This window comes from Pongo pygmaeus, chromosome 7, assembly GCF_028885625.2.
Source record: "Pongo pygmaeus isolate AG05252 chromosome 7, NHGRI_mPonPyg2-v2.0_pri, whole genome shotgun sequence".
Taxonomy (NCBI): Eukaryota; Metazoa; Chordata; class Mammalia; order Primates; family Hominidae; genus Pongo; species Pongo pygmaeus.
This window is the reverse complement of record NC_072380.2, coordinates 60243568-60270053: the sequence shown is the minus strand read 5'-3', so window position 1 is coordinate 60270053 and position 26486 is coordinate 60243568. Positions and strand designations below refer to the sequence as shown.

Here is a 26486-nt window from a genome sequence, read left to right as displayed (position 1 = left end):
CTATGATTGTGTCACTACATTCCAGCCCGGGCAACAGAGCCAAAGATAAATAAATAATAAATGTTCTGTGTGCATTTACTCATTCAAACCCTCAGGACAACTGTCTGAGGCTGGTATTGCTATGATTCCCATTTAAATATGGTAAGGGGAATACCTTGCCCAAGGTCACACAGCCCCAAGTGGTGGCCCAGGGTGAAGGAAAAGGAAAAGGAGGGATGGAGCAAGGAAGGCACTGCAGCCAGGGAAGGCCCTTGGCACGCCGTGTGTTCTGTGGTGTGCTGGCTGAACCTGGTCATTGCCAGGGAGTTTATGGTTAGCTAGAACCTGGTGCCGGAGGAGAAAGCCACTCACGGGAGCCAAAGGTAGTTTCTTTCTACCTATCCACCCATGATTGTTTTCTAAGAAAGAAAGGAGAAATCAAAGAAATCACAGAATTTGAGCGCTGTATAAAACCTAATGTTTGTGGAGCAATTGAAGAAAAATAAACAGTGTGGTGAAGTAAACAGTTAACAAAAGGCTAGCATATGTTTACCTAGAAGATGTGAAGAATTGTTTCCAGATTAAATGGTTTGGAATGAGAACTTCCACACCTTGAATATAAACTAAGATTTGCCAACTGTGAGAAACATTTAAAATGCTAATTACTTGAAAGGATGAGAAACCTGAAAACATGTTTTAGGGAAGAAAAGAACTGGAAGGACAATGGGCACATATAAGCCATGGTATTGCACAGGTTCAGCAGAACAATGGGCAAAAAAAAAAATCAAAAAGATTGGTCTACACGGAGACTTCCAGCAGCCCCCTCTCTGAGGCCGAGGAGTCTTGTTCAAATACTGTCTGATTGAGAGATAATTATGGGGGAAATGCCAATTCCACATTTCATATCTCTGCACTTTAGTACTGTCAGAGCCCCACAGAGACGGGATACGAAAGGAACAGTCTGACAGACGAGGGAGGGGAGCCGTGCAGTCCTGGAACTGCGCCAGGCAATGTGGAAGTCATTGAGATTTACCAGCATCATTTCCATAATCGGTTTTGGATGCACAATAGCTGAAGATTGTGCCTGGATTCCCCTTTGCAAGCATTCTGGAGTCACAACATCGGCATAGAAGGTGGCCAGCCTTTGGCTTTTGCAGCCGTTTGTGGAGTCTTTATGGAAGAGCAGCGTGGTCAAGAGACCACGGCTGCGTAACCCCGTCTGCAGTGTGTGAGGCTGGAGTGCTGACCCTGGACCTGCCCAGTCATGCCTTCTCGGTCAGCTGTTCATCTCATCTGCTACCACGGTAAGAAATGGTTTTCATAAAGCCATTTATGAGTTATGAAAGTCCATTATTTTCCAACTGAGAAGGTAGACATCAAACTGCAGAATCAATGAGGCAGTAACAGTTTTGAAACCTCAGTACAAGCAGTGATGCCTTCTGCTGTGTAAGAACCGATCAACTTGGCCCATTTCCCCTTCTCTAGAACACTGAACTAGTTCTAGATAAGTTAGATAAGTAGATGGTGCCCGTGACCATGGGCCCTTTACCTGCTCCACAGTGAATGAAAGCTCACTCTAGAGCAGGGTTACACCCTGCGGAGGGCTGGGCCAGGTCCACAGTCCTCAGAGATGCCCTGAGTTCATCCAGAAGGGCTCAGCCATTTGCCTACGCCAGGCCAATGCTCGAGTCAGCGTGGAGGGGAGGGTTACGCCGGAACCACTGAGTCAGCACATTGTGGACCAATAATAGCGTAATAACAGCGTCTCTCCAACAGGCAAAAGAAATGCCCAGAAGACTGCTGGCCATGTGTTCAGTGATTCTCACAGAGCACAGAAAATGAAACATCAGAGAAACTGCCCTTAGGCTGGGCTGGCAAATATCTCCCCTACTGGGGGCAGGGCAGACTTCACCTCAAGGTCTTCCTCCACACACATTCCACAGCCCAGCCAGTCCTCCAGGGCGGAACTCAAGATGAATCTATTCACCATCTCTGTTCCCTTGGGAGTGGGGGAGGATACGAAGCTGAGGTCTAGTATCCGGGCCAGGGCTTTCTCGGCCACGGCTCCTGGCCTGGGTGAGGGTGGGAGGGAGCAATGTGATGATCAACACTCCAGTTTCTTGTCCAAGGCTGCCTGTGGCCGATGTGCTGCCTATTTGAGGAGAAAAGGGAAACACGTAGGCTTGTCTCAGGTGTTCCTAGAGAATGTGGGATGGCCACCCATGGCTGAAAACTAACTTGGTTCACTGGAGTGTGTGACATTGGGACCTGAGACCCAACTTACCAAGTGCTATCTATGTGACTTCACCCCTCAGTGTATTCATCTATGAAATGGGGATAATACTAGCATTGGAGGATAAATAAATTGATCAACATGTGTAAAGTGCTCAGAAGGTGCCTGCCGTGCAGGAAGCAAGCACTGGGCACTAGCTATCGCTATCATTTCTGCTGTCCTCAATGAGTGCAACTAGTTGCTGGACTGGGGTAGCTGAAAGTGACTGGTAGTAGAGGGGGTGAGAACAGATAAAAGGCCATGACGCAGAGAAGCCAGAGGCCATGCAGGCTGAACTCCAACAGGAGCAGTGGCTGTAGGGGAGAGGCTCAACCCTGGAGCTGGTCGTGATGTGCAAGTGGGATGGGCTGGGGGCTCCCGTGTGAGAGCACAGGAGGAGAGGGCTGTGTTTCCCAAGCCTGCAAAAGGCTAGAGTAAAAAGAAATCTAGGTATGCCCAACAAGGCCTGGCGACTTGGCGTTCTCCACAGATGCAATTCTTCCTATCAAAGCAGGTTCTCAAACCCTGGTTTCTTCCTGCCTCTCAGCCTAACGTTATCATTGCTCCTTCATCCATCAGAGAGCCCGGAGTCTCATCTTTCAGTGACTTATCAAGGCTAGACTATTCCTCAGAATCTCCACTGTAAATCAGACTACTGTTAAGATAAACACTAATGCTTAAGTCAAAAATCTTGGACTCAAAGAAGGAGTCAACATGGTAAGAGGCCCTTCTGGCGCATCATCCCAGAAACTTCGTCTGACACCCTCCACCACGGGTCCTCCACACGGGAGGGGATGCCTGGACAGTTGTGCACACAGAAACAACATTTGTTCTCACTGGTTTGCTCTGCAGTCCCAGAAGCCCACCAAACGGAATAGAAAAAAAAGACATCTTGGGGCAAAAGACAAAGTGCGATTCGATACACTGATCTCATGTAAGCATAGTTCTAATTAGCTGAATCGTTCCTTCAGCAATAGTAAAGAGAGACTGCAACAGATCTGATACTCCAATAGGCTTTGTCCAATCTGGCAGAGTGGATTCTTTATCTGAAATCATCCACAACAACCACTTTCAGAACGGGGCCAATTTTCAGACCTAAATTACCTCTGGCTCCACAGTAGCATCTGCCCATGAAATCAGTTTCTACCAAAAGCTTAAACTCTCCAGCAGCAATTATCTGGAACAGCCTCAAAACTGCATTTTTGCCATTTGAGACTGTTTTCCACAATTGCCAGCCATCTTGCCTGTTAGCATGCCTGTGGGAAGGACGGGCTGGCAGTTATGGCATTGATTCCCTATTTGAAGTTGTTGTCCTTGAATCCTTTATGACCAGCAGACATAACACCCAGTGAAAATGACGCCATCTGCATTTAGAATTATTCGAAACCTGCCACCTCACAGAGGAAAATTCAGCCCACCCTCAGGGATGCAGGTCTTGACTCTGTTCTGGCTGAACTGTTAACAATTCTCCTTTGCAAACTCCCAGAAGGAGACTTGATGATCTCTCCCACATAGCACTTAATGGGGAAGCAAAAACGATTTTCGACTGAGGGAATGTTTTTGCAAAGTGGAAATCAAATCCATTTGTTAATCTTCAAAAACTCTGGGCTGTGCAGATTCTCAGGAAGACACTAAGCATATGGATCACAACAGCGATGGACCCTCAGCAAATGGACCCTGACAACTCCAGAACCAAGCACTTGCCTGGGGGAACTCCTCCCAGCAAACACTTCTCAAATGGCAAACCTGGGTCTTGTTAGCCATGCTGGCTGTGATCTACTGGTGAATGCCTATCACTAATAGTTATTATAACATCAACCTTCTCTATAGAGTTTCTGAGTGATTTTTTGCACAGAAATAAGGATTACAGTTTACAACACTGCAGTGGTCCTAAGCTCAAAGTCCTCATTCTTCAACCCAAGAGTTCTTTATGTTGGTTACCCCCCCAATTACATGTAACACAGGCTCCATCAAGACAGAGACAGTGTGTGTTCGCTTGATTAAAGTAAGCCCGCGGGCAACAGGATAGATTCCTAACCCCTAACTTTTACTTAAACTAAAATACACTAACAGGAAAATGCAGAAAACAAATCTGCCAAACAATGTTTCAGTTTTCTCATGCCTCAAAATTATCTTCTCAGGCCAGGGCTGTTATTTTCTCTAATGCAAGTCCATGTGAGGGCAAAATCAGTGTTGCCTTTCCCATACGCCCTCATCAGACGGTTTCAGGCAGAGCTTTCCTGCAAACACTGAGCCACACTGGCCTAGAAGGTCGGTCAGTTTTCATTAGCTCAGCCCTGACTATTCACATCGAGTCGTGCTAATTTCCGTTTACCTAAGAAGTAAAAGTTTTCCAAGGCTGGTTCCCAACCCTGCTCATATGCTATGGAACTTAGATAATTCTGTGAAAAACTGAGAAGGCTCCAGATATCTGAGACAGCTGTGGGGCATGTGCTCAGAAAGCCCAGCCTCTGTGGAAAAGCAGAGCTTTCTGTGTTTCAGTGAAAATGCCCATGAGGTTTAAGTTCTCCCTCCTCTGAAATGACAAAAGAGACATCCAGCCACTTCAGGTTTCGACAGAGGAGGGTTAAAAAGTTGGGCAACACCAGCACCAGTAAACCCTCGGGGCCAGGAGAGCAGCAGCCTGGTTTGGTTTTCAGTCACCCACTGTGGTGGGAACAACAATGTGGGATAAGATCAAGTTCAAGAACAGTACACGCAAGCAAAAATCTCATTGTTCCTGTTATTACATTGTGAACATCTCCTCTTTTGTTTTCTTTTAAAGAGCATTGTTCAAAAGGTTAAATTTGTTGGCTAAGACATCCCCTGAAAAGCTTAGTAACTTGGAATTTTGGTGGCCATAGTTTTCTTCCTGTGTGAGCTTCCCTCCAAGGTTAATCTTAAATATAGAATCTCCCTCCTCTTTCCTTCCAAATCCTCTTTTCTTTCCGAGCCCTCCAAGTACATGGTTAGGCTCCATTCCTGTTCTCAGCGGCGTTTACCGTCGTCTCTGCCAGACTTCCTCCAGCTGCCGCCCATGAGTGCATCTGCTGTAGAGTTCCCCACTTGAAAGGTGTCCCAGAAAGCCTGGCCTCATTTTATTCCCAGAGGAATCCCAGAGCCCTGGGAGACAACAGCTAACAGCTGGTCCAGAGATTGTTGTACAAACTTTTGAGGCCACAACTGGCAAATTGTAAGAATACGATGGAGTGCAGGCAGACTGGTTTGCCTGAGCTGATCCGGACAAAAGACAGGGTGGGGAAGAGGACAAGTGGCTGTGGCTGAGGATGGAGCAGGTCTCTACTTCTGTCCTGCACGTCTGTCCATCCTTAGTGCTGGGCATCTGTGATTTGTTTTCAAATTTCAATAGTTTGGGGGGTACAGGTGAATTTTGGTTACGTGGATAAGTTCTTTAGTGGTAGTTTCTGAGATTTTGGTGCACCCATCACCCTGAGAAGTGTACACTGTACCAATATGTAGTCTTTCTTTTATTCCTCACCCACCTCCCACACTTTCCCCTGAGTCCTCAAAGTCCATTCTATCATTCTTTTTTTTTCTTTTTTTGAGACAGAGTCTCGCTCTGTCACCCAGGCTGGAGGACAATGGCTCAATCTCGGCTCACTGCAGCCTCCACCTCCCAGATTCAAGCAATTGTCCCACCTCAGCCTCCCAAGTAGCTGGGATTACAGGCGCCTGCCACCACACCCAGATACTTTTTGTATTTTTGTAGAGACAGGGTTTCACCATGTTGGACAGGCTGGTCTTGAACTCCTGACCTTGTGATCCACCAGCCTCAGCCATCCAAAGTGCTAGGATTATAGGCGTGAGCCACCGCACCTGGCCCATTATATCATCCTTATGCCTTTGCATCCTTATAGCTTAGCTCCAACATATAAGTGAGAACATACGATATTTGGTTTTCCATTCCTGAGTGACTTCACTTCAAATAATGGTCTTCAAATCCATCCAGGTTGCTGCAAAGGCCATTATTTTTTCCATTTTATGGCTGAGTAGTATTCCATGGTATATATGTACCACATTTTCTTTATCCACTTATTGGTTGATGGACATTTAGGTTGGGTCCATATTTTTGCAATTGTGAATTGTGCTGCTATAAACATGCATGTTGGGCACCCATGATATTATAATAGTTTCCATCTTGGTCACTATCTGCCGTATCATAAGCACAAAATTATGACTTCACAAGAGGATGGGCCAAATGAGAAGCAGAACTGTGAGGGAAAGGAATGCTTGTTAAAGTAAAACTGTTCTCAATAATTGAGAGAGGAATTTCAGAAACTAACTCTGGCCAAGACCTTTTTTTTATTTATATGTTCTCAGCATTAGAGCTGTGTCCAAACCATCCCTGCTGACATATCCATGACAGCCTAGGATAAATAAGCATTTGAGAAACTGTCTGAGGAGTGACATGGGAGCTGCCGCCAGGCCTTCCCAGGGAGCTCCTTGACTTCCCGTGCCCACTACCTTCCCACCATAAAGGTGGGCCCATTCGCTTTTGATTTTGAAACTAAAGCAAATTTAGTTTACAGAAGCCATGTCTCAGGGTGGAAAATAGCTCATCTCTACTGGAAAACACTGACAGGCCATTCGATTCATCACTGAGCAAAAATCAGCGTGAGAGTATCCAAAATGAAGCGGCAGAAGGAAGGAATTCACAGGCGCATCAGGAAAGGTCATGTGGCAGCAGCATTTGCTCAGCAGCCTGAGAACTCCCTCCAGACCAGCAAGAAGAAATGAAGGACAGTCAGCCGGCACTGCCACTCAGAGGACTTGGTGCAAGGAGAAGCCGTGGCCAGCACTGGTCCTATTGCCCATGCTCCAGTAGCTTCTGCAAGCTGTGGGATCACTAGTCCCATTGCTAATACGGGTCAGCATAAACATACCTTATCCAAACAGAGAAGAAAAGACACAGAGTATGTATAAATACATATTATAGATTGATGATACATAAAGTGTGTCAATAACCTAAAGATTTCTTTGCCAGGCACGGTGATTCACGCCTGTAATCCCAGCATGTAAGGAGGCCGAGGAGGGTGGATCACCCGAGATCAGGAGTTTGAGACCAACTTGGCCAACATGGTGAAACCCCGTGTCTACTAAAAACACAAAATTAACTGGGCGTGGTGGCTGGCGCCTATAATCCCAGCTACTTGGGAGGCTGAGGCAGGAGTATCGCTTGAGCCTGGGAGGCAGAGGTTGTAGTGAGCCTAAATCAGGCCATTGCACTCCAGCCTGGGCAACAAGAGCGAAACTCTGTCACACAAGCAAAAAATAAATAAAAATAAAAACCAAAAAAAGTAAATAAAAAAGATTTTGTACAAAAATGTGAAATTCAGGTTAGACAGCAAGCAAAGAATGCAATGCACTTGCAACTAACATTTCCCCAATAGTGCATTAAATGCCACCAGGGCTCAACGCCTGATCCCATCATCATAAACAGAACAATGGGGAAAGTAAAGATTTTAGTTTTATACATGCATATTGGACGCAGGCACCAATAGATCTGATAGCACATGCTACCTGTGCCATTGACACACAGGGTCATCCAGACGAGTAAAAGAATCTCACTGAGTTTCCAAAAAGGGCAAAGGGTTCAGGAAACTCCTCTGCCCCAGCTTGTCCCCACCCACTGAAATGGAGCTGTCCCATTTGCACTGAACACCTCTGCAAAAATTTATGATTGGAATCATGTATGTGAAAAGAATGCCACCCTAGGGGACTTAGGAATTGCACTCTGGGTGGAGGATGATGTGGGAAGGAGCCAGGTGGTCTTGTGGGAGATGCTGCAAAAAGTGAGATGTGGTTGCACAGGAAACACTTCCTAAAAGTCAGAAGAAAAAGTGCGTGTTCAGCAGCCGGGGGAGGGTGAGAGGAAATAACTCACAAATCTGAATTGTGTCCTACAATACAATATATTCCATCCTGATCAACCAAATAGCTGGCAGGAAAACTACTTTGACTTTTATATCCTTTTCTCCAGACAAAGAGCTCTGTGTATGGCTGTGTATTTGAATAGGTGCGCTTGCAGGACAGCTGCTGAGACGCAACCCTGTGCTTGCAGCAGAAAGAGCTGATGCTAATCCTGGATCCACACAGAGCTGCCTGCGGGAGCCACACACCGAATGCCAATGTAAAACCCACCTCAATGACAAATCCAAACTCACATTGCGTCACACGTTCTACAGACATCCAACAGGAATGGAAGACTTTTCTAGAATCTCCAAAATACTGCCTGGGTTCAACTCACCTTGACCAATTACTACCTTAGTTACTCTCAGCAACTAACTCAATCTCTCTATGAATCAGTTTTCTTATCTGTAAAATGAAAAAAATAACAGTCCTTACTTCATGGGGTGGTTGTGAAGATTAAGGAGTTAATAAGTGTAAAGCACTTAGGAATGATCTCTTGATAAATGTGCTACTGTTGTTGTGGGACACAGTAGGACTTATTTCAGTAAGTGATGGCTGGTGGTGTTGTTATTGTTACAAGAAAACCCCTCTCCCTCCAGCAACAATGAAAAACAATGAACAACTATTCTTGATCTGAGAACACACACCCACTCAGAGTAAGCAGGCTGTTATATGCTCCAGGCTTCACCGTATCTGTCACTTTCATATTTGTTCTTTAAGAGATGATCCCAAACTTTCCACACTTCCTTTTTTTTTTTTCTTTCCCCAAGATGGAGTCTTGCTCTGTCGCCCAGGCTGGAGGGCAGTGATGCAATCTTGGCTCACTGCAACCTCTGCCTCCCGGGTTGAAGTGATTCTCCTGCTTCAGCCTCCCGAGTAGCTGGTATTACAGGCACCTGCCACCATGCTTGGCTAATTTTCATATTTTTAGTAGAGATGGGGTTTTACCATGTTGGCCAGGCTGGTCTTGAACTCCTGACCTTGTGATCCGCCCACCTCAGCCTCCCAAAGTGCTGGAATTACAGGTGTGAGCCACTGCACCCAGCCTCCACACTTACTTTTATTAACACTTCCCCAATTAACTTGCAAACTCCACAAAGTCAATTTATTTTTATACCTTTCTTGATTTGCCAGAAGTGTGGTCAACAAGCGAGGGGTAAATGAAATATTTGGCTATAGAATCTTCATATCCCTCACCCTGCTACAGAGAGGTAAAGGGACCATGGCAGAACCCTTATGTGAGGAAAGGGAAGGAAGGGTCCTGTGATTGCCAAAAGAAGTCGGATTTGTCTGAAATTGACCAAGAACCTCTTCATGAATCTAACGCTTGGCTTCTTTTATTAATATGTTTTCAATACAATCTACTTTCAGCTTCAGAGGAGAAATTGACAGTGTCCAAATTTCTGCCCAATTTCCTAATCTGTTTATAGAGGTTTATATACTATTCATTTCTGACTAAATTTTTATTGTGAAATTTGTAGATTCACATGCAACTGTAAGAAGCGCAGAAGAGAGATACCGGTTCCCTTTATGCAGATTATCCCAATGTGACACCTTGCAGAACTATAGTACAATAGCACAGCATGATACAGACATGGTACAGTTGAGACACAGACATTTCTGATATTAGGACACCACGTTTTGACATTATGCAGCCACACATCTATTTACCTGTCACACCCACTATCTCCCTAATCCCAGCCAACCACTAATCTAGTTTCTGTTTCTATAATTTTGTCACTTCAAGTGTCAAACAGGTCTCACTTTTGGGATTGCCTTTCTTCACTCAGCATCATTATTCCTGGGAGATTCATCCAGATTGTTGTGTGTGTGAACAGTTAGTTCCTTTTAATTATGACTTGTGTCACATGGTGTGGACTTGCCCCAGTTTGTTAAGTCATTCAGTCCTTGAAAGACATCTGCACTGTTTCAAGTTTGTGACTATTACAAATAAAGCACTATGAACATTCCCATACATGTGTGCATATAGGCCTTCATTTCCTTAGAATCTGTGTCCAGAAGTGTACATTATGAGTTGCAAGCCACCTGCATGTTTAGCTTCTTAAGAATCCACCATGCTGTACAATTTTACATTCTGTCAGGCAAGGTGTAAGTGTTCTGAATTTTTGCCACGATTTCGTGTTGTCACTATGTTTTATTTTAGCTATTCTGATCAATGTGTAACAGTATCTAACTGTGGTTTTAACTACCATTTCCCTAATAGCTAATGATGAACGTCTTTCTATGTGGTCTTTTGACACACATATTTGTACATATCCTCTTCAGTAAATTGTCTTTTCGTCTCTTTTGTCTATGTTTTAGTTGTTCATTTTTCCATTATTCAGGCTTATAGGTGTTATGAATTTCAGATATTGGCCCTTGGCTAGATACACGGCTTGCAGGTATCTTCTTTCAGCCTGTGACTTGTCTTTTCACCCTTTTAACAGGGTCTTTCACAAAGAAAAAAACTTTTTAAGTCCAGTTTACCAATTTTTCTGTTTATGGGTCATGCTTTCTTTGGTGTCAAATCTAAGAACTCTTTGCTTAGCTCTAGATCACAAAGGTTTTCTCCAATTTTTTTCCTAAAAGTTTTAGAGTCTACATCTAAGTCTGTGATATATTTTGAGTAAATTTTTGTACAAGTGTAAGACAGTTATCTTACATTATCTTTTGTACAAAAGAGTACATTATCTTTTGGCCTATAGATACTCAATCAATCCAGCGGTATTTGTTGGAAAGGCTATCTTTCCTCCTTTGGATTGTTTTTGTTGCTTTGTTAAAAATCAGTTGGGCATATCTGTGTGGGTCTATGTTGGGGTTCTCTAGTCTTTTGCCTTGATCAAAATCCCCATCTTTCTACCAATATCCCACAGTCTTGATTACTTAGCTGTGCGGTGCGTTTTGAAAGCAGGTGGACTGATTTCTCCTACGTTATTCTTTTTCAGAACGGTTTTACCTATTCCAGTTTCTTTGCCTTTCCATATAAATCTTAGACTCATCCTGTTGCTATCTAGAAAACATCTTGCTGGGATTTTTATAGGAATTGCATTAAACTTGTGTATCATTTTTAGGAGAACTGATGTTCTTATTACATTGAATTGTCCAATCCATGAACTCAGTCTCTCTATTAAGATCTTCTTTGGTTTCTTTCATCAATATATGTACTTTTTATCATTCAAGTCTTGAATTTTCATTTTTGACTGATTGTGAGTAATATTTTTAAAAATTTTATTGTCCACATGTGCTCTGCTAGTATGTAGAAATACTACTGATTTTTAAGCATACCATATCGCCTATGACCTTACCAAAGTAACTTATTAATTCTAAGAGTTTTACTGTAGGTTCTTGAGCATTTACACACAGACAACCAGCAAATAAGACAATTTCACTTCCATTTCAACCTGTGTGTCTTTTACTTCTTTTTCTTGACTCTTACACAGGTAGAACTTCCAGCACAAGGCTGAGTAAGAGATTTAAGAGCTAACATCCTTGTCTTTACCTCTGATGTAAAGCATTCAGTCTTTCTTTCATCTTCAGATATAATGTTAGCTGAGGGCCTTTTGCACAGGCTCATTCTTGATCAACGTGAGAGAATTTCCCTTTATTCCTATTTTTCTGAGAGTTTTTATTACGAATGGCTGTTGAATTCTTCCAAATGTTTTTCATGATCATATGTATGCTATTGTAAATTTGTTTTGTTGTTGAGGAAGATTACATTGATTTTGAATATTGAACCAGTCTTAAATCCCTGAAATAAAACCCTCTTAGTGACAGTGTACAATTTTTCTGATACATTGCTACATCTTATTTGCTAATGATTTTGTTAAAGAATTTTGTATTCCTTTATCCCTCTGTATGCATGAGGGACAATGGTTTGTAGGTTTTTTTCTTTTTTTGCTCTCTTTTTCTGGTTTTAGTATAAAGGTAATACTAATTTCATGAAATGAATTGAGAAGTGTTCCCTCCTCTTCTATTTTCTGGAAGAGATTCTACAGAATTTATATTAATGCTTCTTTAAACATTTGGTCAACTGAACCAGTGAAATCACCAGGCCTGAGATTTTTTTCATGAATCCAATTATGAATTCAATTTGCTTAATAGTGATAGGATAATTCAAATTATTTCATATTGGATGAGTCGGCAGTTTGTTGTTTTTTGAGGAATGGGTCCATTTTATCTAAGTTGCAAAATCTATGTATGAAGAGTTGTTCATGGTATTCCTTTACTATCCTTTTGATGTCTGTAGAGTCTAAATGATGTCCCTGCTAATCTGTGACAATGACATTTGTGATGTTGGTAACTTGTGTCTTCTTTCCTTTTTCTTCATCAGTGGTGCTTGGTTCGTAAGTTGCACTGATCTTTTCAAAGAACCAGCTCTTTGTTTCATTGATTTTTCTCTGTTATTTTGCTGTTTTCAATTTCAAGTGATTTCTGCTTTTATCTTTAGTATTTCTTTCTTCTGTTGGTTTTGGCTTTCCTTTCTCTTATTCTTTTTGTAGGTTCTTGGAATGAGATATTTCTTTTTTTTTTTTTTTTTTTTTTTTTTGAGACGGAGTCTCGCTCTGTTGCCCCGGCTACAGTGCAGTGGCGCGATCTCGGCTCGCTGCAAGCTCCGCCTCCCGGGTTCACGCCATTCTCCTGCCTCAGCCTCCTGAGTAGCTGGGACTGCAGGCGCCTGCCACCACGCCCGGCTAATTTTTTGTATTTTTAGTAGAGACGGGGTTTCTCCGTGTTAGCTAGGATAGTCTCAATTTCCTGACCTCGTGATCCGCCCACCTCAGCTTTCCATAGTGCTGGGATTACAGGCGTGAGCCACCGCCCTGGCGGGAATGAGATCTTAAGTTACCAATTTAACATTTTCTTCTTTTCTAATGTATGCATGTAGTGCTATACATTTCCATTCCAGCACTGCCTTAACTGAGCCCTAAAAATTTTGATATGTTGTATTTTCATTTTTGTTGAAGTCAGTGTACTTTTTCACTTCACTTTTGACTAATTCTTTGACCTATTTAGAACACGCTGTTTAATTTCCTAGTGTTTGGAGATATTCCTGTTGTATTTTTGTTTTTAATTTCTAGTTGTATCCAGTCATGGCAGGGGAACACTCAGTATCACTTCAGTTCCTGTACCTGTTGAGGTTTGTTTTACAGCCCACGATATGGTTTATGTTGCTGTATAATCTTTGGGCACTTGCAAAGAATATGGATTCTGCTGTTGTTGGGTGGAGTGCCCTACGTATGTCAATTAGATCTTGTTGGTTGGTGGTATTGTTATTTTATTTCTTTATTGATTTTCCCTCTATTAGTTCTATCAAATGTTGAGAGATGGGTATTGAAGGCTTCAACTATAATTAAAGATTTATCTATTTTTCCTTTCAGCTTTATCTGTTTGCTTCACATATTTTTCAACTCTATTTTTGGTATTTGCCTTCTTGGTAGATTGGCCTCTTTTATCTTTATATAATTTCCTTCTCTGTCTTTGCTCTGAGACATACTTGATCTGATATTAATATAGCCACTTCTGTCTTCCATAATTAGTATCTGCATGACATATCTTTTTTCATTATTTTACTTTCAATTCGCCTATATAGTAATGTTTGAAATGCGTATCTTGTAGACAGCATATAGTTGGCCATATTTTTTAATCCACTCTTCCAATTTCTGTTTTTTATTTCAAATATTTAGACCATTTATATTTAATTTAATTACTGATATGTTAGGGTTTAGGTCTGCCATTTAATTTTTTTGTTTTCAGCTTTTTTCTGCTTTTTCTTACTGTTTCCTTTTTCCTGCCTCTGACTTTTATTTAAACACTTTTTATAATTCCATTTTTATTTATCCATGGTATTTATTTCTTTTGGTAAAACTTTTAAAGTGGTTTCTCGGCCAGACACAGTGGCTCACGCCTGTAATCCCAGCACTTTGGGAGGCTGAGGTGGGCGGATCACAAGGTCAGGAGATCAAGACCATCCTTCCTAACACGGTGAAACCCCGTCTCTACTAAAAATACAAAAAATTAGCTAGGTGTGGTGGTGAGTGCCTGTAGTCCCAGCTACTCTGGAGGCTGAAGCAGGAGGATGGCATGAGCCCAGGAGGCAGAGCTTGCAGTGAGCTGAGATCGCGCCACTGCATTCCAGCCTGGGTGACAGAGTGAGACTCTGTCACAAAAAAATAAATACATAAATAAATAAAGTGGTTTCTCTAGGTACTACACTATATACACAAAATTTATCACACTGTTATTGGTGCCATCATTTTACCTGTTCAAGTAAATTACAGAAGTCTTACCTTCCTTTGTGTCTCTTTACCTTCCCCGACTTATAAAATAATTATCATAAATATTTCCTCTTCAGATTTCAAACATAATTTGGAAAACTCAAAGCAATAAAGAAAACCTATTCTATGTATCTATATTTTGGCTTACTATGTTCTTTCTTTTCTCCTGATATTCTGCGTTTCCTTCTCTTATGGCTTCCATTCTGTTTGGAGAACTTATTTTAGCCATTCTTTAGGTAGTTTTGGTGGTGTCAAATTCTCTTGGTTTCCCTTCATTTGAAAATGTTTTGGTTTTTCCCTCATTCCTGAAGAAAATTTTCACTGGGTTGGCAGTTCTTTCCTTTAAAAACTTGAAAAATATTCTGCCACTTCCTTATGGTTTACATGATTTCTGATGAGAAATTCTTCGTCACTAAAGTTGCTTCTCTTCTATGGGTGAGGTGTTGTTTTCCTCTAATTTTTAATATTTTTTCTTTGTCTTTAGTTTTCAGAAGTTTAATTACGATGTGTCTCAGGTGTTTGCTATTTGAAGTTATCTCAGCTTCTTGAATCAGTAGATTTATTTATGTTGCCAAATTTGAGGAGATTTTGGCAATTGTTCCTTCAAGTGCATTTTTCAGCTTCACTCTCTTTCTCCTCTCCTTTTGAACTCTGATAGCATGAATGTTAGATCTTTTGTTATATTACCATGGGTCCATTTTTTTTTTTTTTTTTTTTTTTTTTTTTTTTTGATACAGAGTCTCACTCTCACCCAGGCTGGAGTGCAGTGGCACAATCTCAGCTCACTGCACCCTCCACCTCCCAGGTTCAAGTGATTCTCTTGCCTCAGCCTCCCAAGTAGCTGGGACTACAGGTGTGTGTCACCACACCTGGCTAATTGTTTGTATTTTTAGTAGAGACGAGGTTTCACCGTGTTAGCCAGGATGGTCTCGATCTCCTGACCTCATGATCCACCTGCCTTGGCCTCCCAAAGTGCTGGGATTACAGGCGTGGGCCACCGCACCAGACTGGGTCCATTTTTTCACTCTATTTTCTTTCTGTTGTTCAGATTGGTTAATTTCTCTTATTTTTTCTTCCAATTAATTCACTGATTCTTTTCACCGCTCACTTCCTTCTGCTATTGAGCCCATCCACTTCAGTTTTTTTATTTTTAAGTTCTGACATTTCCATTTGGTTCTTCTCTATATATTTGCTGAGGTTTTTTTTTTTTTCACTTTTTTCAAGTGTGTTCAAATTGTTTATTGAAGCATTTTTGTCATGGCTACTTTAAACTCTTTTCAGACAAATCTGAAATTTTGTCTTTAGGTGTTGGCATCTATTAATTGTCTTTTGTCCTTCAGTTTAGGATCTTCCTTGGTTTTTGAATGGTGGGCAATTTTCAGGTTCAAGTGATATTTCCTGTCTCAGTGGGGATATTTGCGTTTTGAGCCTGGGTGTTCTGATTTAGCTGATTTTTTTTTTTTTTTTTTTTTTTTTTTTTGGTCAGCACTCCCACAGGGGAAGAGGGCAGGATGCAGCCTCATTACTACCAGGTGGAAGTAGAAGTTCCTGTTCTTCACAGCATCTCTGTTGGCACCTGAGGGCAGGGCAGGGGGGTTGTTCCTCATCACTGCCAGGCAGATGTGCGAGTTCCAACTTTACCTATGATCTCCACTGGCACCACGGTGGGGTAGGGGTGGCCTCATTCTCTTTGGGCCACAGTGAAAGTCCTGATGCTCCTCCAGGCTTCTTCTGATACCACCCCAGCTGGCAGAGGGAGGAGTCTCGTTACTGCTGGGTGAGAGTGAAAGTCCAGGCTCCCCACATTGTCCCACTGACACGGGGTGGCAGGGACTCATTACCAGCTGGCAAGAGTGAAAGCTCAGGAATCCTATTTGGTCTGCTCTGACCCCATCCAGGCAGGAATGTGGAGGTGCCTCATTACAGCCTGCCAAGTGCAAGAATTCAGGCTCCCTACTCAGCCCTTGCTGGCATGAGTGGGGTTGGGCCCAGCTTGCTCAGCGGCATTTGGCTACAATAAAGCAGTGTTGTCTTGAAGTTTTCTGCCTTGGTGCCCTTTTCCTGTCTTTGGTTGGAGACAGCATGCTTCTTTTGGGGCTTTTTGGTCTCAGTCTATTACTGTTTCCAGTTTCCTGGCTTCTTCAGCTACAAGTCTAGGATATATGGGGCCAAAAGAAAACCCAGGGAATTCATGACTATGTCTTCTCTCTTGTCCCAAGACCCGTAGTAGGTTTGCCTTCTCTCCATCATTCACAGTCTCCTTATGATTGGCTCATGTATAATGTCCTGCGTTTTTAGTTATGTTTAGATGAAGGAACAGGGAAAACTATGTCCACTGCATCTTCCTGGAAGCAGAAGCCTCAATTCACATATTTTTAATCCATGATTAAGTATTTTTAATATCATGACTTTTAGTAAAACTTAAACTACTAAATGAAATGACATTATATGGCCATGGCAAGATAATTTAAATTTCCTGGGTGCTCCTTGTGTCTTCTCATTCCCTTCTCGCCTTTACCCACTCCACCCACCCCTCAGGCTGCAATAAACTCTGCCATTGACCCTCCCATCTCCACCCTCCACCAACCTCTCCTCCAGACGCTGGGGACTCTCTGCCCTTCACTGGATCATAACTCCTGCAGATGTCTGACTTAGCATGTTTGCAATAACTCACTTCTCTTCTTTTCTGGTGATAATCTGCCACCCTTCCTCCCACCATTTACAGATCAGAAAAAGCTTCAACTGGAGAAATAGAATTAGAGTGGACTTTTGAGGATAGATAGAACTTGACAGGCAGAGATGGAGAGAATAATAACAGCATTTAGGTATATGATTATGATATGTGTTCAAATGCTATGATTATGTTTGACTGAAGCAGAGCGTGTTCATTCACCAAGTCCATAAATGTGTAAATGTCTATTAAGTATCAGACACTATTCTAAGCACTAGTTTAGAATACTGTCTCATATTATTAATAATAATTAATTAATAATAATATTAGAATAGTGTCTAATATTAGTGGTTTCGAAAAGCAGATGGAGGTCCCTGCCCTCACAGAGCAAAGTTTAACAGGAGAGACAGGTATGTTTCAAGTGAACAAACTAAAAATATCTGTAACAGTGATTCTATTAAATAATTGCTCTAAATAAAAACAGATTGTTATGAAAGAGAAAGCTCAAGTGCACAAAGAAGTGTTATTTTGAGTTGGCTATCAGGGAAACATCACTGAGAAAGTTACCTTAAGGATTAGCAGGCACCAGGCAGATAAAAAGTGGAGAATACGGCATTTGGATGGGCTCTGTGTGAGGCAAGATTCCTGTTCTGCACAGGCCAGCACAGTAGTGGAAGCAGGTAGAAGGGAGATTTGCTTAAGATAAGGCGGAGCAGAAGGCAAACCAGATGACCAGGGGGCTACACAGCAGGCAGAGGTTGATTGGACTGCAAGTGCGATGGGAAACCACTGAAGGTTTTAATCAGGGAAGTAACATGATCCGATTTCATTATAAGGGAAATGGTAGACAATAAAACTGGAAACATACTTTGGGAACACATTGTGGAAAGCCTTCAGTGACAGTCCTGGGAGTTTTCACCTAATTCATTAGACAGTGGAGAGTTTTCAAGGACTTTATTTTTTTAAATAAACACTTGGTTCAAGATTTATTACACAACAAATACATATTATAAAACAATCAGAAACAAATAAGCAAAAAGAATATAAACACAACCCATAAGCAAACCAGTCAGATAGAATCCATTTTAGTGTACTTTGGAGTTTTCTCTCAGGCAGCTTTCCATGCATATACTAAATGGTATGATTTAATACATTATCATATGTTTATTAGTATACATAAATACACATTTTACAAAAGGAGAGTCTTGTGGTCTTACTGAATAGAGTGTTTTGTAAACTTCTTTTTCCCTTTTTATGATGTGTTGGGAACATGTGTTTCAATAAAAACACTTAAATGACATCATTTTTAATGGCATCATTTTTAATGGTATGTATATTTCATAACTGATCCAATTAAACTCAAATGTTCAACTTTTAAGTTTCTTCAAGTTTTCTCTGCTGTAATTAGCCTGCACTATAGTTGGTGTCATCACAACAAAGTGTCTGCATAAATCAATAATCAATTTTTAGAATATTTTCCTGTAAGTGTAAGTGCCAGGTAAAATGTTGGTGAACATGTTAAGGCTTTTGATGCATCCTATCACATTATCCTTCACAAAAGCTGTGTGAATTTATAACACCCCTAGTGGTATAGAAATGTGCCACCTTCCCAAAAGCACTGGGTGCCATCAGTTCTTTTTACTTTTGTCATTTGGTAAAGGGAAATGGCATCTCATCACTAGATTTTTTTGTATTTCTTTGATTACTAATGAGATTGAACATTTTCAATTATTAGTTACTGGTCTTTGTTTTTCCTCTTTTATACATTTCTTGGCCGTCTTTTACTAATTTTTATGTTGGTAGATTTATCGTTTCCTTTCTATATATAAATGTATATTTAATAAATATATTTTGATTACACATACTTAATATTTACACCTATCCATATGTGAGATATTTTTTCTTTTCTTTTCTGTTTTTTTTTGGGTTTTTTTTTTTTTTTTTGAGACAGAGTCTTGCTCTGTTTCCCAGGCTGGACAGCAATGGTGCGATCTCAGCTCACTGCAACTTCCACCTCCCTGGTTTAAGTGATTCTCCTGCCTCAGCCTCCTGAGTATCTGGGATTACAGGCATGCACCACCACGCCCAGCTAATTTTTGTATTTTTAGTAGAGACTGGGTTTCACCATGTTGGCCAAGCTGGTCTCAATCTCCTGACCTCAGGAGAGCCACCTGCCTCAGCCTCTCAAAGTGCTGGGATTATAGGCATAAGCCACCGCACCTGGCCATGAGACATTTTTTCTCTGTCTGCATATAAAACCCTTATCTGACATACGATGCAATTTTCACAGTTTGCAATTTGCCTTCTGTGATATTATTTTACCATAGAAAATGTATCCTTTTTTATTATTCATGCATTTCCTTTATGATTTCTCCCTTAGAAATCATACTTAGAAAGCCTTTTGCCCCACAGGCCCGTGTAACCTCACATTGTGATAACTTTATTTCTGCCACATAAGTCTGGAATCCTTCTGCCCTGTGGTATGAAATACACTCCTGTCTTGCTTTTCCCCACGTATTTCCCCACAGACTTGAAAGGCACACTCCTGACCATACAAACTTGGACATGCTCCTCAGCCTGTTTCTCCACTGTCTGTGTTGGGCCATTGATTTTTCTATTTCTCAGCCGCTAATGGATCGCTTGAAAGTTCATAGTTAGTCCACGGTTCATTTCAGTATTCAGTAGGGCAAGTCATCCTTTTCTATGTTTTTTGTCAAAATTGTATTAAAAGTTTTGTGTAGATGAACAACAAGCCTGGAATCATGCATGGGAATGCCAGCCTCACATGACATAGGAGACAGAGAAGGAGGAGGCGGGCACAAGCGGGACCCCACAGCTGGCAGCCCCCTTCAGGTAGGAGGTCTCAAAGGTAATTTGCATTCTGAGCTTAAATCCCCAACTGATGATGGGGCCAAAAATCTCACTGACCTCCTGTGATGATCTAAGGGCTCATTCATAAGTTCCGAGGGTTGTGATTATCGAGCACCTGTGAGGGTTTGCTGAGCTGCCAGCCTGGCAGAGCATGCGGCTGAGCAGTCAACCAGGGCAACATTTTTACTTTGCTGTTAGTCTACAACTACGGGACAGAAGTTATTCAAATTTTTTAAAACTTGTACGGCAAAAACAGAAGAGTAGGGAACTCTGGGGATCTGTCCCTCCCAAAAACACTGAAAAAATATGACAAAAAGGCCAGGCTCGGTGGCTCACACCTGTAATCCCAGCACCTTGGGAGGCCAAGGTGGGTGGATCTTCTGAGGTCAGGAGTGGGAGACCAGCCTGACCAATATGGTGAAACCCTGTCTCTACTAAAAATACAAAAATTAGCCAGACCTCTGCCATGTGCCTGTAACCCCAGCTACTGGGAGGCTGAGGCAGGAGAATCGCTTGAACCCAGGAGGCGGAGGTTGCAGTGAGCCGAGATCGCACCATTGTACCCCAGCCTGGGCGACAGAGCGAGACTCTGTATCAAAAAATAAATAAATAAATAAATAAATATAAATAAAAAAATTGAAATAAATTTTAAAAATTTACAAAAAAAGTCAAATCAACCTTTCAGACCGCTGGGAGATAGCCAATGGTTTACAGCAACCAAGTGAAAGCCCAGCTAGGACAGAGGTGACCAAGACCCTCACTGCACCCTCAACTGCCCTCCTTGGCGAGGTGGCTGCTCCCATGCCTGGGGTGAGTACTGGGCTCCGAGGAAGCAAACCAGACCGGGATCTCAGGGAATTGTGTCTGTTTTGACCCGACGGGGATTTCCCGGGTCACAGGGCTTGTCCTTGCTTTGCCTAACTCGGAGTGCTCAGGGTGGGTGGCTAAGAGGACAGGGCTTCCCAGAACAGCAAAAGTGAGTGAGCAAGCCGCTGCTGCCGGGAGCAAAGAGTAACAGCTGGAGCGGAAAACAGACGCGCCCAAAGCCTGGGAGGAAAAACCAGCCCGGGACATCTCGGGGGAACAGTGGCTCTGAAAAGTTCCTTCTATGCCATTTTAGCAGTTCCTCAACAAGTAGACATGAAATTACCATATGATCTCACAATTCTACATCTAGGTGCACAGCCAGGAGAACTGACAAGAGGTGTTCCAGCCAGAATTTGTGCACCAATGTTCATAGCAGCCCTATCCACAACAGGTGGAAACAACCCACATGTCCATCCACTGATGAGAGGATTTAAAAAATGTAGCATAACCAGAAGATGGGATATTAATCAGTCATACAAAAAGGAAGTAAAGTACTGATACATTCTACAACATGGATGAAATTTGAAAACATCATGCTGACCGAAGAAGCCAGAACCATATTATTGTGTGATTCCATTTATATGAAATGCCCAGAAAAAGAAAATCTATAGAGATAGAAAGCAGATACGTAGTTGCCTAGGGCTGGAGAGAAGCGGCAATGGGAAGAGACTGCCTAATTTATGGGTTTTCTTTGTGGGACAATGAAAAAGGTCTTGAACCAGATAGTGGTGATGGTTGTGCACGTGGCTAGTGTGTACCACCATCAATGCCACTGAATTGTACACTTTAAAATGGTTAAAATGGTTAATTTCATGTTGTACGTATTGTAACACAATTTTTAAAACAGTATAAACAGTATTATATAGATTCATTGAAAATATCACACCTGACAATCAGAATAAAATTCACACAGAACGTATATTTGTATATATATTTCATGTGAATTATACATACCTATTTATACATAATCCATGTGAATATATATCAATACATTTCTTGAAAAGTATGTAATAATTCACTTTTAATAGTCTTCCAATGAAAGAGGCCTTTTAAAATTACTTCATATAACCCAGGAGATATAAAAGAAAAAATTAATAACTTTGTAGCAATTTTAATTATAAAAAGTTCTGTACAAAAAAGAACCACTCTAAGTGAGTACTTAAAAAAGAAGACTAGCGGCCAGGTGCGGTGGCTCACCCCTGTAATCCCAGCTCTTTGGGAGGCTGAGGTGGGTGGGTCACCTGAGGTCAGGAGTTCGAGACCAGCCTGGCCAACATGGTGAAACCCAGTTTCTACTAAAAATACAAAAATTAGCTGGGTGTGGTGGTGCATGCCTGTAGTCCCAGCTACTCAGGAGGCTGAGGCAGGAGAATCGCTTGAACCCGGGAGGCAGAGGTTGCAGTGAGCTGAGATCGCGCCATTGCCCTCTAGCCTGGGCGACAAGAGTGAGACTCTGTCTCGAAAAAAAAAAAAAGACAAGCTAGGTAACATAATTGCATTTCACACACAGAAAAATGCTAGTTTTTCCAATAAATACAATACTCTTATAAACCAACAACCAACAGGTCAAAACAGAGTAGGAAAATATGCGGGGAAAAGAAAGAATATACAAATGCCCTTCAAACATTTGGAAAGAAGGCTTGACCTCTCTTCTAATAAGGTGATGTCAAATAAAATTATATTAAATTGTTTTTCACCTCTCTCATAGAGATAAAAATTTGAATAATGGTCAGAACAAGGAACTTTGAGGAAAAAAAATTGGGTAACATGGTGTGTCAGTGAGAGATTGTGGGGATGTCGTATCTACATTGCTTCTGTGCTGCTGGTGAGGCTGCTAACTGATCATACCTCTATAAAAGCAGTTTGGCAAAATACATGCAAATAACTAATGCATGTATTTTTTGATCTGGCAATTTTATTTCTAGGAATTATCACACAGAAATACTCTAATACATGTGAGATGACACATACACATGCTTGTTATTATAATATTATTAGTAAGATCAAAATGTTGGAGACAGCCATAAATATACATCATTAAAGGACTTTTAAATAATACAGCATATCATACAATAGAATATAATGCAGCTGTAGAAAGGATGCAAGGAATGTTTGTGTGCAAATATGGAATGCACTTGAAAATATATTGCTGTTACAAGGGCAGAAAAGCGTGTACAGTATTTTTACCACTTATATAAAGAAGGAAGAATACAAACATGAATTGACTTACTTTGTAGAGATGTAACCTATTTCTGAAAAATATTTAAAAAATTATAGAACTGCCTGTTTCATAGGAAGGGAATTTGTGTCAAGACGAGTGGAAGAATACATTATTTAAACTTTTGTACATTTTGAATTTGGAACTCTATGACTGTGCTACCTACTCAAAACAATTTTAATGACTATATATATTTTATGGAATCCCCTTACAAATCATGCAAGTATTTAACCAATGCTTGCTATTAATGGTTGCACCATGATAGACTTAATGGTGAAATCATATACAAATTAAGACATTATTGAGTAGCATTAAGTGGACCTCATTCAAAACAACTGCTCCATGTAAAATTTTTTGAATAATTTACCATGCTTTGATATCATTAAATACAAGACTTTTGCCTTTTACTCATCTACGATGTAGAGATCACTCTTCCATGTCAGCTAACGTTGAATCCCAGTTGGTTCTTACTGAGGGACCCCGAGGGCAGGTCTGTAGATGGGTGCGGGTGAAGCGGGTCACAGCACACTACAGCAGCCAGGAGATATGGGCTTCCCAACACCAGGGCCACTGCCGCCTGCCAGATGTGAGCTGGCACTGCTGCCTTCCTCCCCGTGCACTGCATGGCTCTCCTGTCCTCTAACCGCCCAGAGTGCCAGCAGGACTCCAATGGAAGTCAGCAGATCAGGACTGAAACCTGGACTCCTAAGAGCTGCTGAGAACACGTTTTCTTCCAGGCACCTCACTGGACATTTTATATAGTTAGCCATCATTTAATTTACCCAGTGACATCAACATAAGGTACATATCATTTTCGCTGTTTTTCACAGGCAAATACTTGGACTCAAGAGCAAGGAATGTCCTGAAGACTTGCACAGGGAAAAGTATTGGAGCTTGGATTAAATACAGATTAACAACAACAACAACAACAACAAGCCAGGCTCAGAAAGAGAGGGACAAAGAAACAGAAAGGAAGTTAAAAACAAACCACAGGACTGAGTTCCTTCATTTCAGGGTCTAATGAGGGCTGGCGGCCGCAGTCACTCTAGAATTCCCGACACGGAGTTCCAAATTTTCTACAAACAATGGAAGATCTAGCATTTTAAAGCTTTTATCAGCCTATATTACATTTTCAATGATAACTTTTTAAATTCTTTAGTAGCACACCAACTAACACTAAAGTAAGCCACATGGCCAAGCGTGATGGCATGTGCCTGTGGTCCCAGCTACTTGGGAGGCTGAGAGGGGAGCATCCCTTAAGCCCGGGAAGTCGACGCTGCAGTAAGCTGTGATTGTACCACTGCACTGCAGCCTGAGTGACAGAGAGATACCATTTTAAAAATAAAAATAAAAAAATATTAAGCTACTCAATTTGCAGGCGATCATGCAAAGATAGAGCAGGCTGGCCACCGGAGCCAAGGGCAACCTGCAGACAGGTGCACCTGCAGACAGACTCTTGCTGGCATCATCTCCCACTCTTCCTCTGGCTGGTCCTTCCCCCTGATGTTATTTTTAATGGTCCTGTGTATTTTTGTGGAGGTCACCTCACACGTTTTCCTAGTGTAGTGAGAATACTAACCAAAGGCTGAAAAGAAATCAAATGCAATGCCAGTTGAAAGACCTGAGACAGACACACAGGGAATGCCTAGGTGCCTGACAGGGAGAGAAGCTCTCAGTGTGCCATGGGCCACGTGGATGCTTATCGAGGAGACCCGCTAACCCAGCTAAGAGATAGTGGCCCAGCAGATCTCAGAGGAAAGGACCCTTCTGGCCCCAGGTGGCTTGGGGTCCCTCATCAGCACTCCGGTCACACCTCTCAACCACGGCCACCACACCAGGACTTCGTGTGCAGATTGTGTCCTGTGTCTGTCTTGAAGGCATCTGAAGGCACTTGGAACTATACCTTTTGTATCCCCAACACTAACAAAATCTGTGGCATGTTGTAAATACTTGGTGAATGAATTCCTAAAAGTTTGAATCTGGACCTTCAAGGGAAGATAATATATGGCCATGCAGTATTCAGAGGAAAACCAGGCAGGAAGATCATCAAGGTCTAGAAACACACCAAGAAGAGAGACTACGGCATTTCAGGGCAGGCCAGGGGTGGCGCTGGTCAAAGGCACATGTGGAACTGTGTCAGGCTGAATAGATAAGCCGGCACCCAGCCAAGAAGCACCACTTCCACCACACCTCCTCTGGAAATGGCACCCTACTTCATTCAGGTGATAAAATATGGCCCTCACACTCAAATACTGACCGTCACTCAAGGCATCTCTGTCCAGTTCTTCCAAATCCAGAACAGTTTCAGCGATCGCAGACAAATCCACACATAACATGTTATGTTTGATTATTCAGAGATGATCATTTAAACAATGATGTCACTGCTATCAATGTAAGGCATCCCATGGAGATGCCTGTCTTAGACACCCCTAAATTTGACCAACCTCGACTTCCAATTTGCCTGAGGGCATGGAGGACATTTGACACACGATGCCCAAAAAATCAAAGTGAAATGTCCTCCACTATTATTACAGGAACTTCTTTTGAAGCACTACTTGGGAAATGCAGTCTCCCCCAAGGACAGCACTCACACTGGTGTCAGCCACATACTCCAGCTGTACCCAGGTTGAGGACCAGTGCCGATCCTCTCCCCTGCATGCCACGTTCAGAAAGGAGAGGAGGACTTGTGTCAGGTATGACTACAAAATAACACAACTCTCAGTATCACTACAGATACAGCAGCATCCAAAGTCCTCATCCCCCACATTTTAAATTCTCAAAATAACCACCTAAAATTTTGAAATTGGCTGGGCGTGGTGGCTCACGCCTGTCATCCCAGCACTTTGGGAGGCCAAGGCGAGCGGATCATGAGATCAAGAGATTGAGACCATCCTGGCCAACATGGTGAAACCCTGTCTCTACTAAAAATACAAAAATTAGCTGGATGTGGTGGCGCGCCCCTGTAGTCCCAGCTACTCGGAGACTGAGGTAGGAGAATAGCTTGAACTCAGGAGGCAGAGGTTGCAGTGAGCCAAGATCGGACTACTGCACTCCAGTCTGGTGACAGAGCGAGACTCCATCTCAAAAAAAAAAAATGCAATGAACACATGTCATCCTGCCCAAGCCAAAAGAAAGATGGGAACCATTTTCTCGGCTGGTAGCATAATTGTATTATTCGCAGAGGCACACTGAAGACTCAGTGTCAGCTCGGTGCAGTTAGAAAGAACACTGAAGGTGGAAAAGCTAAATGGTCTTTGGCAGGCATTCTCCAGCATTCAAACGGGTAATATTCCATAGCGTCCTTCACTAAGTCAGTTCATGCAGGGAGGCGGAAGCAGGAGGCAGTGCTCTCAAAGTCACAGGCTCCAAGTGAGCCATGCTGAAGTTTAGTTTCATGGTTGA

At 42.1% G+C, this 26486-nt stretch overlaps 2 long non-coding RNA genes across 2 annotated transcripts in view; one reads left to right on the top strand and one right to left on the bottom strand.

Moving 5' to 3' along the window:
* The window catches only part of LOC129042644 (uncharacterized), a 150874-nt gene that overhangs the window by 80943 nt on the left and 43445 nt on the right, over positions 1–26486 (bottom strand). The gene's annotated exons all lie outside the window — the stretch shown is intronic.
* Positions 1080–24345, top strand: LOC134740107 (uncharacterized). The gene is made up of 4 exons (XR_010127342.1): positions 1080–1283; positions 19860–19981; positions 20685–20809; positions 23915–24345. It is a non-coding gene; the product is annotated as an uncharacterized LOC134740107 (long non-coding RNA).